Below are 13,903 nucleotides of genomic sequence, written 5' to 3'. Positions count from 1 at the left end.
GACTGCCTTCAGCTCAGGTCGTGATCCTGGAGTCCCGGGATCGAGTCCCGCATCGGGCTCCCTGCTCAGCGGGGAGTCTGCTTCTCCCTCTGACCCTCCCCCCTCTCATGCTCTCTCTATCTCATTCTCTCTCTCAAATAAATAAATAAAATCTTAAAAAAAAAAAAAAAAAGTGACTTCCCCAAAGTAGTACGTTTTTCTGAAGCATATAATATATGATTGTTTTTGTTTTATTTGCTTTTTAGAAAATGATTATTACTTTTATTAGCTTAGTGAAAAATTACACATATGCAAATTACAATTTAAAAGGTTACATACCAAAAAAAAGATTACATAAACTATTGAAAGATATTTTAAGAAAAATATAACTTAACCCAACCCCACCCTTTCCCTCATATTTTTAAATCTAAGGCATGGCAGAAAAGCAAGTTAAAAGTTCTGGTTGGTTTGTTGGTTTATCAGGGTTTTTGATGACCAGGTGATGGATAATTCTAAATGACTAGGAGTTGACAGGATGTTTAGATGTGCATCATGTCCAAGGGCTCAGGGCCCATACACTCCTAGGCTAGTTAATCTATGGTTTTTGCAATATCTATCTTTAAAAAATAAGGATACTTTAAAAAAAATCGCAATACAATTGTTACATCTAAAAAAATTTAACAGTTCCTTAAAAGCATCATTCATCAAGTCAGAGTTCAGATCTCATGTCTCTAGTTGTCTTATAGTTTTTTTCTGCATTTGGTTTGTTACTTGTTTTTGCTTTTTACATTTCATTTGTTTGAATCAGGACCCAAAGAAGGTTACCGATAGTATCAATTGCATCCTTGTGGTATCATTTACCATATTCACCTATCCCCTATATTTCTTATTAGACACTAGTTAGATCTAAAAGCTCATTTAAATTCAGATTTGGATTTTTGACAAGACTCTCATGGGTGTATTGTGTTCTTTTATCAGGAGGCCCATATGTCTATCTCTCTTTCTCTTTTTGTGGTGGTAGCAACTGTTGACTATCATAGCTTAAATCCATTATTTTACTGAGAATTGCAAAATGGTGATAATTCTATCATTTCATTCCCATGTTTAATCTAGATTACTTCTATAGTTTTGTTAACTATTTAGTTACCTAGGGTATGACTGCTTTGACCAAAATTCCATTTGCTTCTCTTTCTTTTGGTGATATACTTTGGATTTGTGTAGATATAGAAATCTTCACGGGTTTTCAGTAAGTTGCTGGAGTATAGAGATACTTAGTGAATAGGTGGTCCCTTCCACACACTCAGACATTCATATATTTTCCTTAGAGATAATGCATCTTAACCCCTTTCAAACTTTACTTACCATTTCCACCTTTGAGGTGGTAGAGATTACTTCTCTGACTTGTGTTAGAGTTGCCTTTATGCCTATGTCCCCTATTAGACATAGGCAACTTGAGGGCAAGGTCTCTGATTCTTAATTTTTTTAATCCTCCACACCCAGTACAATGCTTAACCCGTAGTAAGAGTTCGATAAATATATGTTCTCTGAAAGAATAAGTGAATGGTGAAGCCTTGGGGAAAGCTATTGGTAATCAGCAGTGTGGTTTGGTAGAAAGTACAGTAGTCTAGGACTCAGTTGGACTTGGGCTCAAGTCAAAAGTCTTCTGGTTTTTGTTCTTGGTCAAAATGCTCCCAGTTTCTGCTCTATAAAAATAGCACCTGCCCTGGCACTCTCACAAGGTTATTGTCAGGATTACCAATTCAGTACGGAGCTGTGGTTAAAGACAAGGACTTGGCAGCTGCAGATCAGTGTGACAGGTGCCCACTATTTACCCTCTATGAGCCTGTGAAGTCTCCTGTAAAATGAGAATAACAATAACTACCTCTCAGGATTCTGGTAAACAATTATGTTAAGTAAACCTTCAGTAAAAGGTCTGTGTTATTTTTATGTGACATTGCTTTGGTAAATTAGAGATGGTATGCAGAACGATTATCATTAAAAGTAATGTTTTCCATGACTTGTATATTCTCCATCTTTGAAACTGTCTTCCTCCTCAAAATGCTTTAAAAGTGATTAAAAGATGGAGTTGTTGGTTTAGTGTTCACCAACTGAGGCTTGTTATTGTCAGAAGGCCAGTCTGGTTTGACTTGTTTTCCCTGGTTCTGGCACTAGCTGAGGGCTGGCTAGGAGAAAAACCCTGGATGAAAGACATCCTGGCAGTGAGAACATTAACACACGCTCTTGAGCCAGGAGGTAGGTGTTAATGTCTCTAGCTGGATTCCTAGTGGCAGAGATATTTAACACCTTCCTGGGATCCAGGAACCAGGCATCCTCTCTTTAAACCTAACTTGGCAGGTAAAAGGGAGAGAGAGCTTTTCCAGTTGAGCTGTTGAGAAAGTACAGAAAGCTCTATATCACAAAAACAGAAGCCAGTTATCAGAGGATGAAGCCTAAATGGAGAAGGGGTCTTCTCTAATTGGATTGTTTGGAGAGGGACTCTGGTTGACTTTCCCCAACAAACCTCACAAGTGTGGGCCAGTGGGGATTTTAGGAAAGTAGTGGTTCTAGGACAGGGTAAGGATGTGTGACGTTCAGGACAGGTTGGAGGTCCACATCTGGATGCATCCTGAAGTATGATACTGTGACAAGCATGGTTGTTTAAGTGATTCTGCTTCCCAGAGGACCAAGAGTTCCTTTCTGGGGACAAGGTGTAAATGCAGGAACTCAGTGGAACCAATTCCTCAGGAGAAAGAATGGGAAGTAGAATGCCTCAACCAAGTTGCCCTTTGAAGGTTAACTAGCTTGGGGTCAATTTGGAGAATGCTATGGATGTCTTAGCCGCAAAGTTCATGGTGGAAGTCAGACAACTCCAAGAACTAGTAAAAAGTCCTTCTTTATCAGGGTTTGACTGACAGCAGTGGTGAATTTTGACTTAGACTGAGCTTAAAATGTACTTATTTTCTCTCCAAAGCTGAGGCCCATTTGCACAACAAGCAAAAAGACAAGGTAAACAACTTCTGTTTAGACTTTCCAAGGTCTCTTTCCCTGGATGACATCTCAAAAACTATATGACACCACCTCACCCTGGAGTGAACCCAAACACTGGGGATCCTTTCAACATCCAAAAAGGGTCACTTCTTTGAAATGTGATGACTCCCTAGAATGACTTTCTCATTTAAATTACATGGATATCAGAGGAGTCCAGGCCAGGAGGTGAAGCAGAGCAAACTCACACTCTTTGACTATAAAAGAAAATGCATATTTTTGATGAGCCTGCACCGCCTGCCTTCTCAGTCTTAGAATGATGTTTTCTTCCCCTTTTGCCTACAAGGAATGTTGTAAGTAGGCATAAACAAATGCCTTCATTATTTATTTATCCTAGTCGTGCTGCACTAAATCATTCTACGTGGGAAATTTGCTATTTTGTTTGGCTGGCAACTGCTCAAGCTAATAGGCTATGAGAGTCTTCTTTGGGGTTAGCACTTGGAATTATTCTAGTACAAATGAACACCCATTGGACTGAAAATTGTTACAAAAACTAGCAGCATGAGATTGGGTTAAAAACTCCATCACTCTGACCTCTGGCACCTTGTAGCCCAGGATGTATTGTGAATTTAAGGATAATCACCTCTCCACTTGGGCTGTGCTCAAGTATGTCACAGAGTCCTGAATGAATGCCTGTCTTAGAAATCAGACTAATAGGGAGTTTTCCTAAGTTTTCTTCAGAGTGATTATCCCTATTATTGAAGAAATGGTAAGCAATAGCAGGTTTTTCAAATGAAAACTCTGGTTTGGTTGATTGTTAAATACTGTGTTTTGTGCCATACTGAGCAGAGTCTTTGAGCACTATGTCTCCACATTCGTTTCATGAAACTCCCAGAGACTAGGCTAGAGATCCAGCTGGGATGGACATATAGACATCTACCCCCACACCAGCAACCATTTGACTGTCCTGCTTCTGTCAATGACATCACCCATTGTCCTAATTTCCTAGGCCTATGAACACTTATTCCTGAAAATTCATCCTTTGCTGTTCCTCTCAAATATGGCTAGTCCTTTTCACTTCCCTCAACATCACCCTAATACAGGCCCACAAACCCAAATGACCATACACATTCCAAGTCTTCTTTCTGCCACCACAAGTCTTCATAATTATTTATTTATGTAGGTTGGGCACTATGCTACATATAATGGGTCATTTTATTTAATGCAAACAACCATGCTTATAAGAGGTAAATACTCTTTTTATGCCAATTTTCAGGTGCCTTGCTTGTGGTCACATGGCAAAAAGGGCTGGGATTTGAATCTAAATGTGGTAGACTAATTGCATTTATGGCCCAAATTCTTCACTCCTTTCTGTATCTTTGTCTTTTTCCACGTGACTTTTTAATCCTCCTATAAAGAGGTAGAGCCCATCTTCCTGAGCCTTGAGGCTTAGCTCAGCCATGTGACTTGCTTTGGTCAATGGGATGATAATAGATGTGATATAAGCAGAAGCTTGCACATTTTTGTTTGCACTCTTGTCCTCTGCCATGGCCATGAGGAAGAACATGTCCATGTTGGCCTGCTGGAGGGTGAAAGACCCATTGATAAGATCCAGGTCACCCCAGTTAGCCTAGCCTTGGTCATCTTAGATCAGATTATAGCTAACCAAGACAGCAGAGCTGCCCAGCTGCCTAAGCTCCAAAATCCATTACACAATAACTTTTGATGAAGTCATCTTCTTGTTAAAAACCAGCCTACCAACCAGTTAGTCAACCTATCTATTTCTCTTCAATAACTACATACTGCCTAAAAGATAAAATACAGACTTCTGACTTCCAGCCTGTAAGAAGCTTGGAAGTCATCACTGTCCAGACAACAAGTAAAAAGCTGAACAAGCAAACAATAATTCTTCTTAGATCTGTCAGAGAAGTGATGGTATAGGGAAAACCACTGCCCCCCAAATCAAAAAGACAGACAAGCAGATACAGAGAATCACAATTTACCTGAACAGAAACTCATAAGCAGAAACCTCTATAGAAACCAGTGCTGTGGTAGAAAACCTTGCATTATAATTGACAAATTGCTAAAAGCTCAGTATGGATAGGTCTGTGTGTTAAAAACTACGGGGTGGTGGGGAGAGACTTCACACTCTTTCAAGTTTTACCTCTTGGAACTCTACCAAGTACTCATAGAGAAGACTGGAGAAAAATAAAAATTCCCTTTGTGCTTCTGGTGGTCGGTGGGAAGGGGAGTGGCCATACTGAAATATGACAGAGCATTCTGTTCTTCTTAACAAGACCTGCCCTTAGAGAACCTATTTTACTAGAGCCTAATCTATTGGGGTTTTGACAGAGTCTAATCAGCCTAGGGGAAGGGAAATACCCAACTCCTGCCCCCTCCAGTCATTCTATCCCACCTCAGACTGAGGAAAAAACTGAGCGGCATTTGTGACATTCACGGCCAAGGGGCACAGGCTCACTAAAAGACTGAGACCTAATCATAGGACTATAGAACACTCCTCCTACCCCCCATCTTACCACAACATCATTAAGGCCTATTTACCGCAGTTCCTCTTACCAAGTATATTATGTTTGGATTTTAACAGAGAATTACAAGGCATACTAAAGGGGGGAAAAAAAACCCCATGGTCTGAAGAAACACAGTAACCATTAGAATGAGACTGAGATATGCCTGGGATGTTGGAATTATCAAACTGTGCATTTAAGACACCTATGATTAATATGCTGAGGACCATAGTGGAAAAAAGTAGACAACATGTAAGAACATATGGATAATTTAAGCAAAGAGATACAAATTCTAAGAAAGAATGTAAAAAAGAAATGCTAGAGATCAAAAACACTGACAAAAATGAAGACTGTCTTTGATGGGCTTGTGAGTAGACTGAATATGGCTGAGGAAAGAATCTCTGAGCTTGAGGATATGCCAATAGAAACTTCCAAAACTGAAAAGCAAAGAAAAAAAAAAGACTGAGGAAAAAAAAGAGGAACAGATTATCCAAGAACTGTGGCAAAACTACAAAAGGCAAAATGAGAATACTAGAAGGAGAAGACAGAGAATAGAAACAGAAGAAATATTTCAAACAACAATGACTAACAATGTCCTCAAATTAATGTTGGACATCAAACTATAGATCTAGGAAGCTCAGAGAACACCAGTCAGGATAAATGTAAAAGAAAAACTATACTTAGGCATAGCATATTCAAATTGTGGAAAATCAAAGATAAAGAAAAAATTTGAAAGAAAAAAAAATAACCAAAAAAAGAAAAACCAGAGGGGAAAAAACTACCCATAGAAAAGTAAAGACAAGAATTACCTCTGACTTCTCCCTTAAAAACCATGTAAGCAAGAAGAGATTGGAGGGTTGAGAGAAAAAAAAACACCAATCTAGAGTTCTGCGTCTATGAAATTATCCTTCAAAAGGAAAGGAAGAGTAAAGACTTCCTCGGACAAATACTGAGGGAATTTGTTGCCAGTAGACCTATCTTGATAAAATGTTAAAAGAAGTTCTTCAGAGACAAGGAAATTCATATAGGTAAAAAACTTGGATCTGCATAAAGAAAGGAAGAGTGTTAGAGAAGAAATAAGTGAAGGTAAATAAAAACTTTTATTTTTCTTATTCTTAATTGATCTAACAAATAATAGTTTGTTCAAAATAATAATAACAATAATATATTCCATTATGTTTGCTTGGGGTGTGTGTATATATACTTGTGTATAAGTGAAATGACTGACAGCAATGATACAAGAGGCAAGAGAGAGGAATTAGGAATATATTGCATTAAAAATTACTTGCACTACCCAGGAAGCAGTAGAGTGTTATTTGAAAATAGACCCAGATTAGTTGTAAATATATATTACAAACTCCAGGCAACCACTAAAAAAGTAAAAAAGAAAAAAGTTTACATGAGAAAATGGAATCATATGAAATGTTCAATTAAAACCACAAAAGGCAAAAAAAAAAAAAAAACAACCCTGAAAGACAAAAAATATTAACAAAAAACAGGGGCAATGAATAGAAAAGAGTAACAAATATGGTAGCTATTAATCCAGCTATACCAATAATCACTTTAAATATCACTGGTCTAAATACATCTATTAAAAGACAAAGATTGTCAAAGTGGATCAAAACACAAGATCCGAATATATGCTGTCTACAAAAATGCACTTTAAATGTTGATTGATTGATTGATTTGACACAGAGAGAGCACAAGTAGGGGAAGCAGCAGGCAGTGGGAGAGCAGGGCTCAATCCCAGGGCCCTGGGATCATGACCTGAGCTGAAGGCAGCCACTTAACGACTGAGCCACCCAGGTGCCCCAAGAAATGCACTTTAAATATAAGGAAACTTAAAGTTTAAAGTAAAGGGATGGAGAAAGATCTACCATGCTAATACTAATCAAAATAGCTGTAGTGGCTATATTAATTTCAGGTAGAGCAAACTTCAGAGCAAGGAAAATTAGAGAAATTATTTAAAAAGGGACATTACATGATGATAAAGGTGTCATACTTCAAGAAGACATCACAATCCTTAATGTGAGTCCCTCACAATAGAGCATCAAAATACCTGAGGCAAAAACTGAGAGGACTGCAAGGAAAAAGAAATGAATCCACTATTATAATTGGAGACGTCAACATTCCTCTATTAGAAATGGACAGATCCAGGGGCGCCTGGGTGGCTCAGTAGATTAAGCACCCAACTCTTGATTTTGGCTCAGGTCATGATCTCAGGGTCATGAGATTGAGCCCTGCTTCAGGCTCCATGCTGGGCGTGGAGCCTGCTTTGGATTCTTTCTCTCCCTCTCCCCCCGCCCCTACTTGCACACACACGTGTGCACTCTCTCTCTCTAGAAAAAGAAAAAAAAAAAGAAATGGACAGATCCAGCAAGCATAAAATCAGTAAGAATATAGTTGAACTCAATAGCACAGTCAACTAGATATGATGGACATCTATGGACTACTTCATCCAACAACAGCAGAATACACATTCTTCTCAAGATCACATGGAACATACACCAAAATAGACTAGATTTGGGGCCATAAAACATACTTCAAAAAATTTAAAAGACTATAAATCATACAATGTATGCTCTCAGAATAAAATGGAATTAAACTAGAAATCAAAAACAGAAAAAATAGCTGAAAATCCCAAAATGCTTAGAGATTAATGCACTTTTGAATAACACATGGGTCAAAGAGGAAATCTCAAAGGAAATTTAAAAATATTGTAAACCAAAAAAAATAAAAAATAAAAATATTGTAAACCAAATGAAAATGAAAATACAGCTTATCAAAATTTGTGGGAAGCAGTGAAAGCAGTGTGAAGAGAGAAAATTATAGCTGAATGCATATATTAGAAAAGAAGAAAAATCTAAAATCAATAATCCAAGCTTCCACCTTAGAACACTAGAAAAGGAAGAGTAAATTAAATCCAAGGTAAGCCAAAGAAAAGAAATAGTAAAAACTAGATCAGAAATCAATGAAATTGAAAACAGGAAATCAGTAGAGAAAAATCAATGAAACAAAAGCTGGTTTTTAAAAATTTTTTGAAAAGATGAAAATCGATAAGCCTTAGCCAGACTAAGTAGGAAAAAAAGAAGACACAAATTACTAATATCAGAAGTGAAAGTAGAGACTCACTACATATCCTATGGACATTAAAAGGGTAATAAAGGAATACTATGAACAACTCTATGCCTACAAAAATCTATAACCTAGATGAAATAGACCAGTTCCTTAAAATATACAATCTGCCAAAACTCACACAAGATGATATAAACAATCTGGATTGCATATATCTGTTAAGGAAATTGAATTAATAATTAATAACCTTCCAAAACAGAAAGCATGGGGCCCAGATGGGTTCATTAGTGAATTCTACCAAACCTTAAAAAAAATTTATACCAGTTCTCTACAATCTCTTCCAGAAAATAGAAGCAGAGGGGATATTTCCAAATTCATTCTAAGAGACCAGCATTACCCTAATACCAAAACCAGACAAAGACATTATAGGAAAATGACAGACCAACATCTCTGGTGAACATAGATACAAAAATCTTCAGTGATCAAGCTCTATTTCAAAGCTGTAATCATCAAGACAGTATGGTACTGGCACAAAAACAGACACATAGATCAATGGAACAAAATAGAAAATTCAGAAATGGACCCTCAACTCTATGATCAACTAATCTTCAACAAAGCCAGAAAGAATATCCAATGGAAAAAGGACAGTCTCTTCAATAAATGGTGTTGGGAAAATTGGACAGTGACATGCAGAAGAATGAAACTGGGCCATTTCCTACACCATACAGAAAAATAGATTCAAAATAGATGAAAGACCTAAATGTGAGACAGGAATCCATCAAAATTCTAGAGAACACAGGCAAAAACCTCTTCGACCTCGGCCACAGGAATTTCTTGCTAGACACGTCACCAAAGGCAAGGGAAACAAAGGCAAAAATGAACTATTGGGACTTCATCAAGATAAAAAGCTTCTGCACAGCAAAGGAAACAGTTTACAAAACCAAAAGACAACCGACAGAATGGGAGAAGATATTTGCAAATGACATATTGGATAAAGGGCTTGTATCCAAAATCTATAAAGAACTTACCAAACTCAACACCCAAAGAACAAATAATCCAAGAAATGGGCAGAAGACGTGAACAGACATTTCTCCAAAGAAGACATGCAAATGGCCAACAGACACATGAAAAAATGCTCCACATCTCTTGGCATCAGGGTAATACAAATCAAAACCACAATGAGATTCCACCTCACACTGGTCAGAATGGCTAAAATTAACAAGTCAGGAAATGACAAATGTTGGCGGGGATGCGGAGAAAGGGGAACCCTCCTACACTGTTGGTGGGAATGCAAGCTGGTGCAGCCACTCTGGGAAACAGTATGGAGGTTCCTCAAAAAGTTAAAAATAGAGCTACCCTAAGACCCAGCAATTGCACTACTGGGTACTTACCCCAAAGATACAAATGTAGTGATCCAAAGGGGCACCTGCACCCCAATGTTTATAGCAGCAATGTCCACAATAGCCAAATTGTGGAAAGAGCCCAGATGTCCATTGACAGATGAATAGATAAAGAAAATATGGTATACACACACACACACACACACACAATGGAATATTACGTAGCCATCAAAAAAAAAAGAAATCTTGCCATTTGCAATGACATGGGTGGAACTAGAGGGTTTTATGCTAAGTGAAATAAGTCAGTTAGAGAAAGACAATTATCATATGATCTCACTGATATGTGGAATTTAAGAAACAAAACAGAAGAGCATAGGGGAAGAGCAGAAAAAATAAAACAAGACGAAACCAGAGAAGGAGACAAACCATAAGAGACTCTTAATCATAGAAAATAAACTGAGGGTTTCTGGAGGGGGGAGGGGTGGAGGGATGGGGTAACTGGGTGATGGACATTAAGGAGAGCATGTGATGTAACGAGCACTGGGTATTATATAAAACTGATGAATCACAGGCCCATATCTCTAAAACCAATAATACATTATATGTTAATTAATTGAATTTAAATTTAAAAAGTTTAAAAAAATCCTCAGTGAAATGATAACAAATTGAATCCAACAATGTATAAAAATAATTTTGCACCAGGACCAAGTGAAACTTATTCCAGGTGTGCAAGGCCGATTCAACATTACATGATCAGTATAATCCTAACACATCAATAGGCTAAAGAAGAAAAATTATCAGATGAATAGATGCAGAGAAAATATGTGACAAAATTCAACATTCTTTTATGATAAAAAAAATTTTTCAGAAAACTAGGAATAAAGGGGAATGTCCTCAGCTGGATAAATAACACAAAAAACCCTAAATCTAACGTCATAATTAGTGGTGAGAAACTTGAAGGTTTTGTGTGAAGATCAGGAATAAGATTAGGATGTCCCTCGTCATCACTCATTTTCACCCTGGTACTGGAAATCCTAGCTAATGAAATAAAACAAGAAAAGGAAATAAAAGATACATAGATTGGGAAAGAAGAAATAAAACTGTCTTTGTTCACAGAAGATACTATTGTCTATATAGAAATTACAAAATAGGGGTGCCTGGGTGTCTCAGTTGGTTAAGCGTCAGACTCTTGATTTTGGCTCAGGTCATGATCCCAGGGTCCTGGGATTGAGTCCTGCATCAGGCTCCTTACTCAGTGGGGTTTCTGCTTCTCCCTCTGCCTGCCACAGCCTCTGCTTGTGCTTGCTCTCTCTCTCTTTCTCTCTCTCTCACAAATAAATAAATAAATAAATAAATATTTAAGTTAAAAAAACAAATAAAAATAAGTTTATCTAAAAGGGAAAAATAAACCAATTAACTAACAACAAAAAAATCCACAGATAAAATACAGATCTTTAGCCTTAACAAAGTGACCCTGTACCTTTGAAACCTTCCTTTCTCAATTTTCCATCACAAACTTCTGCTCTAGCCAAAGCAGCCTACAGCCTATTCAAGGTTCCCCAAATAAATCTGTCCTTTCCCACTATTATCCCAGCTCACAATATCTTCTCTCCCTCTCTCAAGGTCCTACACCTTCCTAATTTGTCCTCTCTAGAAGTGATGTCTCCAGCCTCTGAAGTCCCCTGTATTTGTGCCAATCATCTGGCTCTTAGCATTGGCTACCCTGTGGTATTAGATAGAGCATATGGTTTTTATATATGGGTATTAGCTCTCTGGTATGCACATTCTTTTAGGACAAGGACCTTGCCTTATGATTTGTGGCATCTCCCTCAGACCTGCTTGTATTTAAGAATTAAATCAAAGCATCAAAACCTGCATTAAAATTTCATAATGATAAGTGACCACAAAACTTGCACACTGGGAGATGCATCTCATAGTCCCTCGGTCACAGTGTCACCAGTGGAAATCATTCCAAAGCAGCATTCAGAGTCACCGTCTGATCTTCAGGGAGCTGGACTCCTGGGAATTATTATTCCTGCCTTGGTGGTGAAGGTCTCAGGCCCCTCAGTGTTAGGGATTGACTTTAGTCTGGAAAACCTTACATGGCTATTACCAGAAAGGCCAGCCCTCTCTATGCTCAGCTTTAGGAAGAGTGAAAATGAACCCCTTTCCAAGATAATGATTGGAGAGCCTTTTCCTGGGCAGGAAGCTGTCAGCTCTGTCATCTCTCTTATTCCCTCAGAGCACTAGTGCAGTATTTCTCAACTGGGTATAATGGAGAGTGTCCAAATTTGATGGTGGTGGTGGGAGAGGGTATCACGAAAGCTTCTCAGTTGGCCCCATGTCCCACTTCCCCGCTCAGCCCAACCGTGCCCACACTGACTGAGAACCACCATTCTAATAGTTAGGCGTTTAGTACAAGGGTACATCTCTCCTCCTAACTATGTATATTCTAGCAGGGAAGTCAGATTCTTTTTAGTGTACCCTAAGTATACAAACATTTCAGGTAAAAAATACTTTACCTTTACCCCAAATTATCTGAGCCATGATTTCAGTCTGATCATTTTGTTATAACAGTTCCAACCTTAAAGTATTCAACCTTAGAGGATTCCACAGCTCCGCCTTGTTCTGTAGAGAAGTCTGTGTGTCCATAAAAATACACACATTTCTTTGTCCTTGTGAGTGTGAATAATTATATGGGATTTTGATAGCATGTGTACCATATGTATTGTGCATGCAGGTACATGCATGCATAACATACTAATTGAATTGTTCTAAAAAACACAAATATTTTGCAGGACTACAGAAACACACACTAAATATCTAAATCTACAGACTGCTGACAAACAGCACCTTTTCTAACAAAAGAGAGCAGTTTAATAACAGTGTTAGAAAGCTGGCAATATGTTTGTTAAAATCTTTAATTAGGGACAGGCTTCCCAGAGGCCTCTGAAGGCAAAAGGTGTAAATGGAGAAACTGTCCCAGCCTGCATGCTCCATGGTGGCTCTGTTCCGAGCACAGATGGGCTGGTGAGGAAACTGTGAATGGACAAATGATAACAGACTATTCTGTCATTCCAACATCAGCTCATTAGCAATCTGCCAGAGATTTAATATGGATACTGGTGAAAATGCAGAAATCACATGATCGTTACACGATTGTACACATGTCTAACTGAAAGGCCATTGTAAATTGATTGCCATGATGGCTATTAATAAAATGATAATGTCATGGGAAGTACATTGGATGCATTGTGCTCTTGTTGGAAAATGATGATTTTGTGTGCTCTTCGGCCATCACAGGAAGCTGAGATAACAATAGTTTTATGATGGAAATCATTAATAAATAAACAGCTAGACCAGCATGGTGGGATATGTGAGGGATATGATACCATACAGGTTTCCAAAGAATGAACAGTGACATTTCTCAGTTCTGAAAGACTCTGTCAACAACTTTAAATTCCCTTGATTCACAAACCTGGTTTTCAAATGATGTTAAACTTGCTAGTTAGTGAGTTCAAATATTTGCTGTTGAAATATATTTTAAAAAGGAAAAGAAAATATATTTGTTTACGTTGTGTATACACAACAGGCTAAATCTGATGGATAATCAATGTTTGGTGTTTGAAGGAAGAAAGAGAATGAATATTTATAGAGCACCTATTATATGTCAAGTACTTTACATTTGTGATCTTAATTTAATTTTCACAACAACCTAATGAGATATTTTCCCCATTTTACAGGCATAGAAGTAACTAAAAAACAAATATTATGTGTCTGAGCCCCAGCAAGATTATGTGACTTCATAAAAAGATAGTATGGCTGGTAAGTGGAGATGATTCTATTTGAACTTAGTTAAATATGGTTCCAAAGCTCATCTTTTTTCCACTGCATTATACTGCCTCTCACAGTGTCTGTCATGCACCCCACGGAGTAACCTTTTAGGATCATTATTACTTCCTATGGACAGGCTCAAGTGCCCCAGAGATTCAGCTGGGC

The 13,903-nt window shown here is 37.9% G+C and overlaps 1 long non-coding RNA gene across 1 annotated transcript in view; it reads left to right on the top strand.

Annotated features, from left to right (window-relative positions):
• The window catches only part of LOC110580536, a 49,893-nt gene that overhangs the window by 34,813 nt on the left and 1,177 nt on the right, over nt 1-13,903 (top strand). The window contains exon 2 of the long non-coding RNA XR_002480352.1: nt 13,648-13,729. This is a non-coding gene — a long non-coding RNA (uncharacterized LOC110580536). The remainder of the gene's footprint in view (nt 1-13,647; nt 13,730-13,903) is intronic.

This window comes from Neomonachus schauinslandi, chromosome 4 (assembly GCF_002201575.2).
Source record: "Neomonachus schauinslandi chromosome 4, ASM220157v2, whole genome shotgun sequence".
In the NCBI taxonomy this organism is placed as follows: domain Eukaryota; kingdom Metazoa; phylum Chordata; class Mammalia; order Carnivora; family Phocidae; genus Neomonachus; species Neomonachus schauinslandi.
The sequence above is the reverse complement of the archived record's forward strand: the minus strand, read 5'-3'. Positions and strand labels throughout refer to the sequence as shown.